Source organism: Hypanus sabinus, chromosome 17 (assembly GCF_030144855.1).
Source record: "Hypanus sabinus isolate sHypSab1 chromosome 17, sHypSab1.hap1, whole genome shotgun sequence".
In the NCBI taxonomy this organism is placed as follows: Eukaryota; Metazoa; Chordata; class Chondrichthyes; order Myliobatiformes; family Dasyatidae; genus Hypanus; species Hypanus sabinus.
Genome location: NC_082722.1, coordinates 35,585,346 through 35,601,058, shown reverse-complemented (window position 1 = coordinate 35,601,058; position 15,713 = coordinate 35,585,346). Strand labels below are relative to the sequence as shown.

Genomic DNA, 15,713 nt, shown 5'->3' with positions numbered 1-15,713 from the left:
CGATCTACACTGACTGTGGTCTCCTGATGAGGAAGTCAAGGATTCAGTTGCAGAGGCCCAGGTTTTGGTATTTGTTGATTAATACCGAGGGTACGAATGTGTTGAATGTTGAGCTGTAATCAATATACAGCATCCTAACGTAGGTATTGCTATTGTCCAGGTAACTGGAAAATTGCAGTGGGTCCAGGTCTTTGCTTAGACAGGAGTTGATTCTGGCCATGATCAACCTCTGAAAGCACATCATCGCAGTAGATGAGAGTGCAACTGGGTGTTAGTCATTGAGTCTGTTCTTCTTGCGCACTGGTATGATTGGTGCCCTTTTGAAACAGGTGGGAACCTCCAACTGCAGCAGTGAGAGATTAAAGATGTCACAAGTTATCAGCACCCTGCCAGATACACCATTGGGCCTGACATCTTGCGATGGCTCTCCATCTTGAAAAATGGTCCAATGTTGGCCTCCAATATAGAGTTCACAGATGCTGCAGGGAATTGTACAGTTGTAGTTTTATTCTCCCTTTCAAAGTGTACATAAAAGGCATTGAGCTCATCTGGGGTGAAGTTTAACACTAAGTAATCATGATCTTAGGTTTTACCTTGTAATGTCATGGTTGCATAGTGGTTTGCACAGTGCTTTACAGTGCCAGGGACCTGGGTTCAATTCCTGTTGTTGACTGTAAAGTGTTTGTATGTTCTGCCTGTGACCATGTGAGTTTCCTCTGGGTACTCCAGTTTTCTCCCACAGTCCAAAGACTTACCAGTTGGTAGGTTCATTGGTGATTGGTGTCCTGTGATTAGGCTAGAGTTAAAGTGGGGGTTGTTGGGTAGTGCAACTCAAAGGGCTGGAAGGGCCTATTTTGTGCTGTATCTCAATAAATAAAATAAAACAATAAATAAATAAATTGTAGGAAAAAAATGCCTGTAAACCTTGCCAGAGCTGATTTGCATCTGATTCCATGTGTAACTTTAATCAGAATTGTTTTTCACTCTTAAAATAGCCTTCTATAGGTCTATCTGAACTTCATCCATGGCTTTTGGTTTGGGTATATCCAGCATGTTCCGAAAGGCACATACTAATCCACGCAAGTCTTGATGAAGTCTGTGACAGCTGTGGCATATTGATTCAGATTCAAAGCTGAATCACTGAATATTGTCTAGTCCACCAACTCAAAGCAGTCCCGTAAGCACTTCTCAGTCTCCCTTGATCATATTTTCATGGTCCTCATCACAGGTGTTGTAGTCCTTAGTCTCTACCTATATGCTGGGAGTAGAAATACAGCCAAATGATTAGACTTTCCAAAGTGCGGGCGTGGGATGGCAAAGTAAGTGTTTTGCTGGTGGTGCAACAGTGGTCGATTGTGTTGACTCCTTTAGCTCTTCAGGTGATACAGTGCCTTGGAAGTTTTCATGTTTTATCATTTTACAACATTGAATCACAGTGGATTTAATTGGCTTTTTTGACACTGATTAATAGAAAAAGACTCTTTCATGTCAAAGTGAAAACATCTCTGTAAACTGATCTAAATTAACTACAAATAAGTAACACAAAATAATTCATTGCATAAGTATAGACCCCCTTTAATGCGACACAGCAAATCATCAGTGGTGCAGCCAATTGATTTTAGAAGTCACATAATTAGTTAAATAGAGATCACTAGTGTCAATCAAGGTTTTTCAGTTGATTGTAGTAAAAAATACACCTGTATCTGGAAGGTCCATCTGCTGGTGAGTCAGTATCTCACCATGAAGACAAAAGAATACTCCAAACAACTCTGTGAAAAGGTTATTGAAAAGCATACATCAGGAGATGGATACAAGAAAATTTCCAAGTCACTGAATATCCCTTGGAGTGCAGTTAAGTCAATCAGCAAGAAATGGAAAGAATAATGGCATAACTATAAATCTGCCTAGATCAGGTCATCCTCAAAAATTGAGTGACCATGCAAGAAGGGAACTAGTGAGGTAGACCATGAAAAGACATATGACAAGTCTGGAGGAGTTACAAGCTTCAGTGGCTGAGATAGGAGAGACTGTGTATACAATAGCTGTTGCCCAGCTGCTTCACCAGTTGCAGCTTTATGGGAGAGTGGCAAAGAGAAAGCCACTGCTGGGAAAAAAAAATCACATGTAATCTTGGCTAGGGTTTGCGAGAAGGCATGTGGGAGACTCTGAAGTCAGCTGTAAGAAGTTTCTATGGTCTGCTGAAACCAAAACTGAGTTTTTTTGGCCATCAGACTAAATTTTACGTTTGGCGTAAGCCGAACACACCATTTCTACCATGAAGCATGATGGTGCATCATGCTGTGGGGATACTTCACTGCAGCAGGCCCTGGAAGGTTGTGAAGGTAGTGGGTAAAATGAATGCAGCACAATACAGGGAAATCCTGGAGAAAAAGCTGATGCAGTATACAAGAGAAATGAGACTTGCAAGAAGATTTGTTTTCCAGTGAGACAATGACCCCAAGCACAAAGCCAAAGCTACACAGGAATGGCTTAAAAACAGCTATGCCTTGATCAAAACAACTTTCAGAAGACGAATTGTAGAGATGGATGAAGCTGAAAAAATCTACAAAAGCATTTCTAAATACCTGAGTGTTCATCAGTCCACAGTAAGAGAAACTATCTACAAATGGAGGAAACTCAGTACAGTTGCTACTCCCCCTTGGAGTGGGCATCCTCACATCACGAGCACAACGTGCAATGCTGATGGAAGTGGAAAAAGAACTCAAGAATAACAGCAAAATATCTGTAGAAATCTCTAGAACCTGCTAAAGTCTCTATTCATGTGTTCACTATAAGAAAAACACTGAACAAGAACGGTGTTCATGGAAGGACACCATGGAGGAAACCACTACCACTCCAAAAACATTGTTTTACATCTCAAGTTTGCAAAAGACCAGCTGATGTTCTACAACACTTCTGGGACAATCTTCTGTGGGCAGGTGATACAAAAGTTGAATATTTTTGCAGAAATGCACATTGCTATGTTTGGAGGAAAAAGGGTACTGCACACTAACACCAAAACCTCATCCCAACTGTGAAGAATGGTGGAAGGAGCACCATGGTTTGGGTCTGTTTTGCTGCCTCAGGGCCTGGACAGCTTGCAATCATTGAGGGAACAATGAATTCAAAATTATATAAAGATATTTTACAGGAGAATGTCCATCACATGAAGCTTAATAGAAGTTAGATAATGCAACAAGACAATGAACCAAAAGTCAAGAGTAAATCAACAACAGAATGGTTTATAAAGAAGAACATTCATGGTTTGGAATGCCAAGTCAAAGTCCTGACCTTAATTCTATATAAATGTTGTGGAAAGACCTGAAGCAAGTAGTTCACGCAAGGAAGTCCAACATCCCAGAGTAGAAGCAGTTTTATGTGTATTTATTTATTTATTGATTGATTGATTGATTGATTGTGTAATTGGGTTCTCTTTATCTAGTTTTAGGACTTGCACAAAGATCTGATCACATTTTAGGTCATATTTATGCAGAAACAGAGAAGATTCTACAGGGTTCATTAACTTTCTAGCACCACAGTATTTGCCAGCAAGATAGTAGGGAATGGGGGTCCAAAGGTTCTGCATTTCAATCTTACTTGCAAACTAGCATGCTTTCCTCATTTCCTTTTTCTCTTTTTCTTAAAGAGAACAGCACACATAGCCTGAATCTGCAATCTGGGGTCTGACAATTTTGAGGATCAATAGATTTTTTAAACATCTTAAAATGATGTTGATTATTGAAGTACCCAAGGCTGTGACTGTGGATTCCAGCTGTAGTAGTCCTAAACGGAAATATTTAATGATTCCCTTTGGACCTGCATGCAAAAAGTCGCCACTTATCGGCGCCAGAAAAGGATTGTAACTACAACAGTATAATTAACGTCATCACCAAGTGAAGAAACAACTCTTAATGTTTTGCAAATTAAATACATTGAAAAGAGAGAGTCATATTTTGAATGTGAATCTATTAGTATAGTATTTATGTTCCAAACCACTTTGCAAACAATATACGAGAATTATCTTTGTTTTTAATGTTGGCAGATATTTAAAACAAATTAATAAGATTACATATACAATGATAACTTGACTAACCAATTAATTTTCTTTGACAACATTAGTAGAGAATATATGTTGGCCAAACACCATCCATTCCTCTCTGCACTTTTTCAGTGTGCTATAGGATATTTTACATCATCTATATACAATAGATACACTATATTTAATTCATTGTCTTATATGAAAACTTAGCATTTCCTAGATACGGCATTGAACCATGTGGCTGGGTGGGTCAGGGCTAACCAAAAGTAATATTTCTAAAGTTCAAGTATCATTTATCACTGGTAATATAATCATAAAAATAATTAGTACAATCTTTAATAAGATTATTTTTAAACAGGAACAACATGATAAGGTTGTTCTCATTACATCAATTGACAATTGATAATTCAATATTACCAAACTAATGTCAGTGCCCTTGCCTGGACCCAGGAACCTAGGTCCTGATTATTTCCAGTCCACTGTGTTGGGCAGATCATGTCATTCATCATATCCCAAAAAAACACCTATTCTAAGCTCTGTTGCAGAATGAGATTAGAAAGAAGAGAAAAAAAGTTAATATGTTTTATTCCTGTCAGAATAAAAGGTAAGGAAACAGGTTTAAAGAACCATCGTTTTCAAGAGATTTTGAGACACTGGTTAAGGAGATGGAGGATGTACAGCAGGTATAAGGAGGAGAAAATTAGATACCTGAGTATAAGAAATGCAAGGGAACACTTAAGAAGAAAATCAGGAGAGCTAAAAGGAGGCATCACATTGCTCTAGCAGACAAGATGAAGGAGAATCCCAAAGGCTTCAACATTACTAAGAGCAAAAGGATAGCAAGGGTCAAAATTGGGAAATCTGGAAAATCAAGGTAGTCATCTATGAGTGGAGCTGAAAGATCTTTGGATTTTATGGATCTAAGTTTATTTGGGAGATGGACACAGATTCTATAGATGTGAGGCAATGAAACAGTGAGATAATGGACCCTATACAAATTACAGAGGAGGAGGTGTTTGCTATCTTGTGATAAATTAGGGTGGGTAAATTCCCAGGGCTTGATAAGGTAATCCCTTGGAACCTGTGGGAGGCTAGCACAGAAATTGCAGGGGCCCTAGCACAGGTATATTTTAAAAGTTCTTAGTCATGGGTGAGGTGCCAGAGGGAAGGAGGATAGCTATTGTACTGTTGTTAAAGAAAGGCCCTGAAAATAAGCCAGGAAATTATTGTTCTATGTTCTATATCAGTGGTGGGAAAGCTACTGGAAGGTATTCTAAGGGGCTGGATATACATTTGGATAGACAGTGGCTGATTAGAGATGGTTGATGTGGCTTTGTGCATGGTAGGTCCTGTCTAACCAGTCTTAGATAGTTCTTCAAAGAAGTTACCAAGAAAGTTGATGAAGGCAAGATAGTGGATATTGACAGGATCCTGCATTGTAGTTTGATTAAGAAAGTTCAATCGCTTGGCATTCAGGATGAGATAATAAATTGGATTAGACATTGGCTTTGCAGAAGCCATAGAGTGATAGTAGATGATTGTTTCTCTGTCTGGAGGCCCGTGACTAGTTGTGTGCTTCAGGGACTGGTGCTGGGTCCATTGTTGTTTGTCATCTATATCAACTATCTGGATGATATGTGGTAAACTGGCTCAGCAAATTTGCAAATGACACCAAAATAGTGGATGCCAAGGAAGGCCATCAGAACTTGCAGAGGAAACTGGATCAGCTGGAAAAACGGGCTGAAAAATGGCAGATGGAATTCAATGCAGACAAGTGTGAGGTGTTGCACTTCAGAAGGACCAAGAAGGACTCCTGATAAAGGGTTTCAGCCCGAAACGTTGTCACTACCTCCACCCATAGATGCTGTCTGGCCTGCTGAGTTCTGCCAGCATTTTATGTTTTTATCCATAATTCATTGAAGGTGGCATCATAGATAGGTAGGGTCATAAGGAAAGCTTTTGGCACATTGACCTTTATAAATCAAAGTTTTGAGTATAGGAGTTGGGATGTTATGTTGAAGTTGTACAGGACATTGGTGAGGCCTAATTTGGAATACTGTATGCAGTTTTGGTCACCTACCTACAGGAAAGATGTCAATAAGATTGAAAAGAGTGCAGAAAAAAATTACAAGGATGTTGCCAGGTCTTGAGGGCCTAAGTTATAGTTTAGGATGTTATTCCATAAAACAAGGAAGAATAAGGGGAGATTTGACAGAGGTATACAAAATTATGAGGGGTATAGATAGTGTAAATGCAAGCAGGCTTTTTCCACTGAAGTTGGGTGAGACTACAACTAGAGGTTATGGGCTAAGGGTGAAAGGTGAAATGTTTAAGGGGAACATGAAGGGGAATTTCTTCACTCAGAGCATGGTGAGAGTGTGGAATGAGCTGCCAGCTGAAGTCATGGATGTGGGTTTGATTTCAACACTTAAGAGAAATTTGGATAGGTACATGGATGGGAAGGGTATGTTGGGCTATGGTCCAGGTGCGGGTTGGTGGGATTAGGCAGATCAGTAGTTCAGTGTAGGCTAGATGGAATGAAGGGCCTGTTTCTCTGTTGTAGTGTTCTGTGGTTCTATAATTATATGACTTAAACCTTCCTTGAAGATGGGCAACATTTTCTCTGGTTCTTGACAAATCAAAAGTGAAGAAGGGGCATTCTGGGTGGTAATGAGAACCTTTAGGGCATGCATTGTGCTGTAACTTCATTAACATGATTTCCACTATTGAACCTTATTATTTTTATACTAGATCATAGATCTAACTAAAGCCAGTGAGTACTAACTGAAGTCATGGCCTCACCATTGTGATTGGAGTTGGTGGTGAAAACATTCCCTGTGTCTTTGGAACTTGCTGGGAGTCTGAGAACCGCTCATTGGGGAGAGTGGGCATTCTAATTTAGGCTTTTGAAGTCTTGGTTTGAAAAACACTGTGGTCCAAGAAGCTCTTATGTTGGATAGTCAGTTAGAGAAGATATCAAACAAAGAAAGTAAAAGAAGTGCTCAGATGAAGTTGGATGCAGTCCTACAAGAAGTTTAGCAATTTTATATATGCAGTTAAAGTTAGTGAAAGCATCCTAAAATGCCATCAACCAACAACTACTCTTCAAGCAACTGTTTTATGTAATATATGCCACATTAATCAAATATCCAAAATTCTTATGCACCTTCCCCCCTTATGCACTTCATAGTTATCCCAAGACTACATGTACATCTCTCAGCTTTTACATGCTACCAGCTATTCAACCTCAACAAGGAGATCACCATATTATAAGACACCCACAAATACGATTCTCCCTCTGTCTTTTTCCAGGTGAAGTCTGCTCATAAGCAGGAGATTGGCAGAGGACGAGCACAGTTGCAATGGCTCAGCTATTACAATTGGAGCAACAGCCTGCTGTGATGTAGATTTCATCTGAGGATACATGATCATCCTTCTCACATTCACTTTTCCCTCATCCCACCATCTTGTCTAATTATTAGATGGCAGCTCCAACTTCTACCCTCCTCTCACCATATTTAACTTCTGTGCCTTCCTTCTCTCTGAGAGCCAAAGGCTTTCATTTAAAAGTCTAAAAGAAGTGTCTCATCCGACTCATAGCCAGTAGCTCAGCCACTGGAAATTTACTCCTGTATAAAGTAGCTTAGATTAGTCTCAGTGCCAAAGGAGCCAGAAGAGAAATCCCAGGTGCCAGCTTTTTGTTACCCAGCTGCAAAGCAAGTACTGTCTACGTGATTCTGATGAGGAAGTTGAGAAGGCTGCCTGCAGGTGAAGATGACAGGGATATATAATGAACAGTCTGGTGCATTCACAGGTCAACCTGAAATGCCAACGAGCAAGTGACAGAACTGCTCAACCTTGCATACGGTTTTGCAAATTGTAGGGAACAACTGCAGCATAAACTGTCTATTCTATATATATCACACTTATTCTAGTGACACATGCTATACCAATCTGATGAACAGAGCAAGTATTTAAAATTTTATTTAGAGATATATCATAGAACAGGACCTTCCAGCCCAGCAAGCCACACCACTCAGCAACCCACCTGATCACAAAATAATTTACAGTGTTTAATTTACCTACTAACTGGTACATCTTTGGATTACGGGAGGAAACTGAAGCACTGTGAGGAAACCAGCATGGCCATGGGAGAGAACCTACAAACTCCTTACATTTGGTGCTGGAAATGAACTCCAAATTCTGATGCCCTGAGCTAACCATTGAGCTCTGTTGTATTGTAATTATAAACACACACCACTTAATCATGAAAGAGAAAAAAAAAGATGCTGGGAATCTAAAATAAAAACAGAAAGTCATAGAAATATTCAAAAAGTCATTCAGCAATTGTGGAGAGAGAAGAACAGAATTAATGCTGTCATCTCCCTTAAACATTAAATCAGTGTCCCTCTCCAGACATGCTGCTTGACCTACTGATTATCACTAGTATCTTGTGTTTTGATTACATCATCAAAAAATTTGTTGCTTATCATTTAATGTGGTACCAAGCCAAGTACTCCAGTTTTGTTGGATTTGCTGTCTATATTCTATGCATCAAAGTTTTATTGTGTGGCTGATCAAAACAACATGAGCCAATCGTCCTGATTCTTTTTATTCATGAAATCATCAATGTATACTGAATTCTTAACAGTACCCAGATGCTTTAAATAAAAAAGTCAATAATAATTGGCACTGCAAGAACTGATTTTTTAAAAAATAAACTTCTAGCAACAAAAATACATGTTTAAAAGTTGTGCCAAAACAAAGCTTATGATTTCCATATTCCATATACTCTGGCAAAACTTTACCTTATTCCTAGAATCACAGTTAAATAGCTTCTGAATGCATTTGACGATAATCGTTGCTTTAAAACATCTGGAATGCAGTTTTTGAAATGACAGTGGAGGCAGAATCAATAGTACTTGAAAAATGAATTCAATGAACACTTGAAAAGGAAACGTTTGCAGGGCTTTGGCAAAGAGCAGATTGGACTAATTGGAGGGATATTTAAGATAATTGAATGGCTTCATTTCACATGATTGTGTGAAGAGTCAGAGTTCTATTATGTTCAGTTGGTACGGATATATCATTGTTAAAGGCATACATATTAAATTTCAGATTAGAATGTGTTTCCATTTGAACATCTGAAAATATAAGATTGTAATCAGAGGTAATACTAGCATTTCAACTCTTCAAAAAATGTTAGAACCTGAAGTAATCACACAAGAATAGTTAATTCCATTAGAGCTCACCAGTGATCATGATTACCAAACCAAATCACTTGCCATAGATCTTTGATCTTTACAAATCCTGGGGAACAACAGTATTTTGGAGGGAATATCCAACAATTTTGAAAACAGTAGAACAGGCTAAGGCAGCATACAGGATACTCGCTTTTACTGGTTGATGTCTGGCTTATAGAGAAGGGAAGTCAATCCAGAACTGTAGGAAATATTAATTAACCCACAATAAGATTACTGAGAACACCGCAGCAAGGATGTGATGACACTAGAGAGGATGTGGTGGAAATTTATGAGGATGTTGAGAGGGCTGAAAAATTAGTTATGGAGTGTGGCTATTTAGCCTGGATTATTTTCTTTGGAACAAAACAGACCGTAAGAAGTATTTCCGTTATCTTCTGCTTTTATTTCAGATTTCCAGAACTTGTAGTGCTTTGCTTTACATATACTCATAGGAGATTTAACTGAGATATACTCTATAAAATTATGAGTGGTCTGACAGATTAAATAGAAAGGATCAATTTTCTTTATCAGAGAGTTCAGTAACTAATGGGCCACAGATTTAAGTTAATTGATTGACGGATTAGAGGCGAGTTGTTAAAGGGGATTGTTTCACAATCTACAAAGAGGACTGGAACTGACTGCCTACAAAGGGTCAAGGTGACACCAAATTAAGAAAGTACCAAGATGATCAGTTGAAGAGCCATTACCTGCAGGGCTGTAGACAAGGAGCCAAGAGGTAGAAGTAATCTATACATTTTTGGCCAGAATGCACACAATTGGCTGATGAATTTCCTCTGTTCTCTATGATTCTATTGTATGACTTCTATCAATGGTGTTCCAAGTGCCAAGTAAGATATTCAGCAATAGAAGGAAGATAGAAATTACGTTGAATAGAAAATGTTCCTTTATATTTAGTCATCTATTGCAAGATCAGTATTTATCCTTGAGAAAGCTGTGGGGAACTGACTTCTTGAAATGCTAAATCCTTTAAGATGCAAGTACATCATATTATCTACTAATAACGTATATTAAATCAGCAATGTTGACATCTAAACAGTAAAGTTGCATGCATTAGGCAAATTATTATCACTCTGAATTAAATAAGTGGTTGCTGATTTAACCTAAAACCAACTGAAATTCAGGTTTATTCCTGGCACCAATCAGACGTAAAGAACACATCCACATGATTTCAGTTTCACAAATTCAAGGTATTGTTATTTCTGACACACAATTTTGAAATTATATAGACAAAATACTTTTCTAAACCAAAATGCTATTCCTTAGAAGTTGGCCCCTATAGAAACATGATGGATGTTTTCAATAAATTCACAAAGTATATGAACTTAGAGAAAGCAAAAGAGCTTTCAATTAAATCTGTCAAATATTCATGTTTAATTTCAAACAATACCTACACACATATTGTGTAATTCTGATAACATGAAAACACATTGATAATTACTCAGATCAAATATGACATTGGATTCATCTAAAGGGCCAAGATATTTTCATGACTGCTTTTTGAGCAAGGCTTCAACTATGAGCTACAAACTAAAGATCTATCATAATGGCAGAATAATGTGATATGAAGCAATTTAAATAACTTGTTCAGTTAAAATGACTTTAAATAAGAAACCATTTGCTTGTAATGTTGAGGACAGGTAGAATAGCTGCAGTGGAAATGCTTTGCAAGATTTACTCCCATAATAGGTTTTGTTTTCTAGTAATGATGTCCGTTTATTCTAGAGATTATGTTAATCTTAATAAAGATAAGTCCAAATCAGTAAAAATGAAAAAGGACATTTCTAGATGGTTTGCTGCATATATTAAAGCTAATACTGGCTCAAATAAGAAAGGAGATTTAAATTTTCATTGATATGTCTGCATTAATGGAACCCCTCATTCACAAAAGTTTAAAAGTAATCAGCATTACCTAAAAAGTTCTACTGAATTCAAAATATGATCCTTTTTATATATTTTTTTTGCAGTTGATAGTTATTCCACTTGGATATCTCTCTGCACAATTTGCAGGCTAAGATCAACTGCACAACACTTTCCAATAATATTGTTTAGTCCTAACCAAATAGTTTATAACATTTCATGTGCTTTCTAGCATAGAGAACATAACAAAGAAGAATAGATCATTTCTGGTTTGGTCTCTCTGTTGAATACTATCGCTGAACAATGGGACAAATGGCTAACTTACTTTCAGGTTTTTGCTTATGTTCTGTGACTATGAGAAACAAATCTGCAGTCCAAAGTGACTCACAATGTTGCACAATGCTTCATGTAGTTCTGGGTCTACCATTGTTGGAATGATTAAAATAGCTAAGCAAATTGGCTTTACACTTATAAGATTAAAAACGGATAAAATCTTATCCACACCACCTTGGGATAATCCATCATGCTGAATCACTCATTCACGTGGAATCTATCCAATTTTAATTCCATTAATTTCATTTGGGTGGTTTGACCATTTTAATTAATCAATGTCAGCTGTATCTCAGTTAGTAAGAAGTTAAGGGTATACTCACTTTATCATCACTAGCAAGCTAAGGGAATAATCTAGTTCTCAAGGTCTTAAGGGGAGCGGCACCAGATGTACCTAAAAGTGCAGCAGCTGTTTAATTGTTATTTTCTTTGCAGTTAACAATTAATTGTCTGCTTTTATTTTTTATATAATTAGTTACACACAAGCTACTGCTTACTATGCTTCCTAGTGGTTACACCAGTATGGTTCTGGAAACTTCTCTTGGTAGTACATTATTTGAATAGGAGCTTTCTCTTTGGTTGACTCTTATCTACACATTCAAATGGAATCTTTCTTCCCTATGTAGTACAAAAAAGCTGACCATGAGACAAGTGCCATCTTTTTGCTTCTGTCTCCCTTTGCTTAGCAGACTGCTATCACTGTCCATTTCAATTTTTGTTTGTTCAATCAATACTAATAAAATAATCATGAAGCAACAAATTGTATGCCTTTTTCCTGACTTCTGAAAGAACTGTTGATTAAAGCATCAGAATCCAATAGTGCCATTCATATCTAAAATGCTCCAATCCATAGTGATGTAATACATTCATGCAAAACAGCACAAAAAATCTGCATTAGATAGAATTAAGCTAACTCATAATCAACAGATCAAGTAGAAACTCAGCAATCTTACCATATCTAGCCATACATGTCTGCGAACAATTAAATAACTAATGGGAGCCTAAGCCTTCAGAGACAAGCCCTTCTTCAAAGATGGCAAGGCCCACATGTGAGAATTAAAACCAAATATTTTCAACTATGCTTAGCTAATATTGCAAGTACAATGTTGATAATACATCTTGGCTTTTTATCTTCATAGAAGTCAGTCTTCTGCCAATTTGAGTTACTCCACATGATATTAAAAAAGAGCTGAAGTACTGGAAACAAACAAATGAAGCCATAGGAGTTGTCTATATCCCTGCTGAAGTACGGAAAGTTTATACTCCAGAACTAGCTACACTTCTAGCCAAGTAGCTGCAGAACAGTTAAAATTCTGGTTCTATCAAACATGTGGAAAAATGTTCGCATATGATCTGTTCACATAAAGTATGACAGATCCAATCTGGCTAATTACCTCTCAAGTTCAAGTTCAAATTTAATTGTCATTCAACCATATTCATGAATACAACCAAACAAAACAGCATTTTTTAGGGGCCAAGGTGCAAAACACAGTACCAATAGTCACACATAGCACAGTTGTAATAGCAAAAAACAGTCATGAAAAATAATATAGCCCAAATCCCTGAGTGGCATGGCCTGTAAATTGATGGTGCATGGAGCTACGTTTCCCAAAGAACAAGTACATAGCAGCTCCTCATCATGCGCTAGTGCTGCCAGAGTTGAACACTTACCCTCTACCGAATGAACACTGGAGAGCAACACTGACTGGAGGAGCCAGCCTCCAACCCTGCACAGATTCTAGCATGCCTCTGTTCTCCCTGACACTGTCTCCAGTGTCTCTCCAGGAGAGTTGCAACAGCTGACACCGCAACTTGGGGGGACCGGTCTGCACAACAACTGAGGCAATGCAGCTCCCCCACTGTTGGCCTCACCAATGAACTACTGAACCGGACTTGTAATATTCTATATTACCAATGCCCAAAAGGGTCTTGTGATCACAACAGAAATGTCCAAGAGAATCATTTATACCACTTGTTGGGCTGCATACTTCCTCTACACAACAGTACGCAACAAGCCTAGGCAACAACATGGTATGCAAATAGTTCAGCTCCATCGCTATCCAGCAACTTGGATTCTGTTAAGTAAAGGAGTTGAGAAGAGGAGCAATTAGGGGAGAGGTGGAAGAGGGAGGAAAAAAAGGAAATGGGAGCTTTACCAGAAATTGGAAAACTTGACATTCATGCTATTGGGTTGTAGTCTGCCTAAGCTGAATATAAAGTGTTGCTCCTCCAGTTTGCATTGGGTCTCAATCTGGCAGTGGACCTGCAGTACTTGATGTTCTTAATATCTAGCAGTGTCTTGTGATTGTGAAAAAGACACATAGGATGAAAAATTATTCCTTTGGTTGGTCCTGGAGAGGCTTTTGTGACCTTGCGCGCTGTCATCTTACTAAAGAAAGCCCAATTAGTCTGCTTTCATTTACAGTGATATCATGTAGTATCTACTCACCAATATCTTGCACCAGCAAGGCAACATTTGATTAAGTGATGCCTTGATAAAAGTGAAGCCAACGGGTATTAAAAGAATAACACTCCAGTGGGTGGAGTGTGATGTTGTGCATGTCATGAGTCAATCATTTTCAACTGTTTGACGATAAAGTAAGATAAAGAAAAGGTGATTTCTTTTCCATTTAACTCCTCAGCAAATGAAGTAGTCTATGCTTGCATGCAACAAGAGCAAGACAACATTCAGGCAAGTCAAAATCATAACATAAAGAGGTTAGGCAATGGCCATGTTTAACACAGAAAGTCTTTGACAATCAATTGTATTACTAGCTTCAAATTGCTTGCTATCAACACTTCAGGGATCACCCACCATTGAACAGAACCTCAGCCAGACAAGCTGCATAAATAAGGTGGACACACAGGCGACACAAGACACAGATGCTGGAATTTGGAGCATAAAAAAAACATGCTAGAGGAACACAGTGGGTCATGCAGCATCTGTGGGAGTAAAAAAAAACTTGATGTTTTGAATTGATAGGCAGAAACACAAAGCACTAAAGCACTACCAGAGCTGGATTCTGATCAGTAAAGGGGTTGAGAAGAAGAGCTATTAGGGGAGAGGTGGAAGTGGGAAAAAAAGGAAATAGGAGCTTTACCAGAAATTGGAAAATTGGTTTGTAGTCTACTTAAGCTGAATGTAAAGCGTTGCTCCTCTAGTTTGCATTGGGTCTCATTCTGGCAGTAGAGAAGGCCAAGAATAGACAGAAAGTTTGGAAATGGCACAGGCAGCTGAAATAATCTGGAACTAGGTCTGGATGGTCATTGTAGACTAAGCATAGATTGCTGAGTCTGTGCTTAGTGACGCCAATATACAGGAGGCCTAATTGGGATTACCAAATGCAGTAGACAAGGTTGGATGAGATACACGTAAACCTTTGTCTCACCTAGAAGTATTGTTTAGGTCCCTTGATAAGTGCAAGGGAAGAGGTGTAGGGACAAGTGTTGTATCGACTGCGAGGATTGGGAAAGTGCCGGGGTAAGAGAGATGGATGTGTTGGGCTGAGCGTACCAGGGAGTCACAGAGGGTGTTTTCAATGTGGAAGGCAGAAAGGGATAGGGAGAAGAAGATATGGCTGGTGATGGGATGATGCTGTAAATGGTGGAAATAACAAAGGATGGCATGCAGGATGTGGATATTCATAGGTCAAAGGTAAGAACCAGCAGAAATCTATCTTTGTTCTGTCTGAGGGGAGGTGGAGTGAGAGCAGAAGTACAAGAAACAGAGGAGATGTGAGATTGGACTCTGTTAAACACAGCAAAAGGGAAGCCATGCTTCCTGGAAAAGTCAAATGTCCTGAAAAGAAAACCTCATTTTGATAGCAGATGTGGTGGAGGCAGAGAAAATGAAAGAAAGGAATGATATTCTTCTATGAGACAAAGTGGGAAGAGATGTAGATCTGGTAACCTTATAGCAAACATCAGCAGATAGTTTGTCTCCTGAGATAGAGACAGAGATATAGAAAAGGGAGAGGAGTATCAGAAATGGTCCACGTAAATAACATGGTGATGAGATAAGGGCAGAAGCTGGATATCCTGAGGCTCATTTCCTGATACACATAACCTTCTCCACCTTCTGTAAGTGCAAGTCAGGAGCATGATGGAAAATCTTTAAGAAACTTAACGCTATCCAGGGAAAAAGGAGCTCAGTATCTCATTAACCACCTAAGAACACTCATTCATTCCATGAGTGGCACACACTGGCTGGGAGAGGTTTCACT

The 15,713-nt window shown here is 38.5% G+C and overlaps 1 protein-coding gene across 3 annotated transcripts in view; it reads right to left on the bottom strand.

Moving 5' to 3' along the window:
- The window catches only part of rpgrip1l (RPGRIP1 like), a 190,493-nt gene that overhangs the window by 29,455 nt on the left and 145,325 nt on the right, over positions 1 to 15,713 (bottom strand). The gene's annotated exons all lie outside the window — the stretch shown is intronic.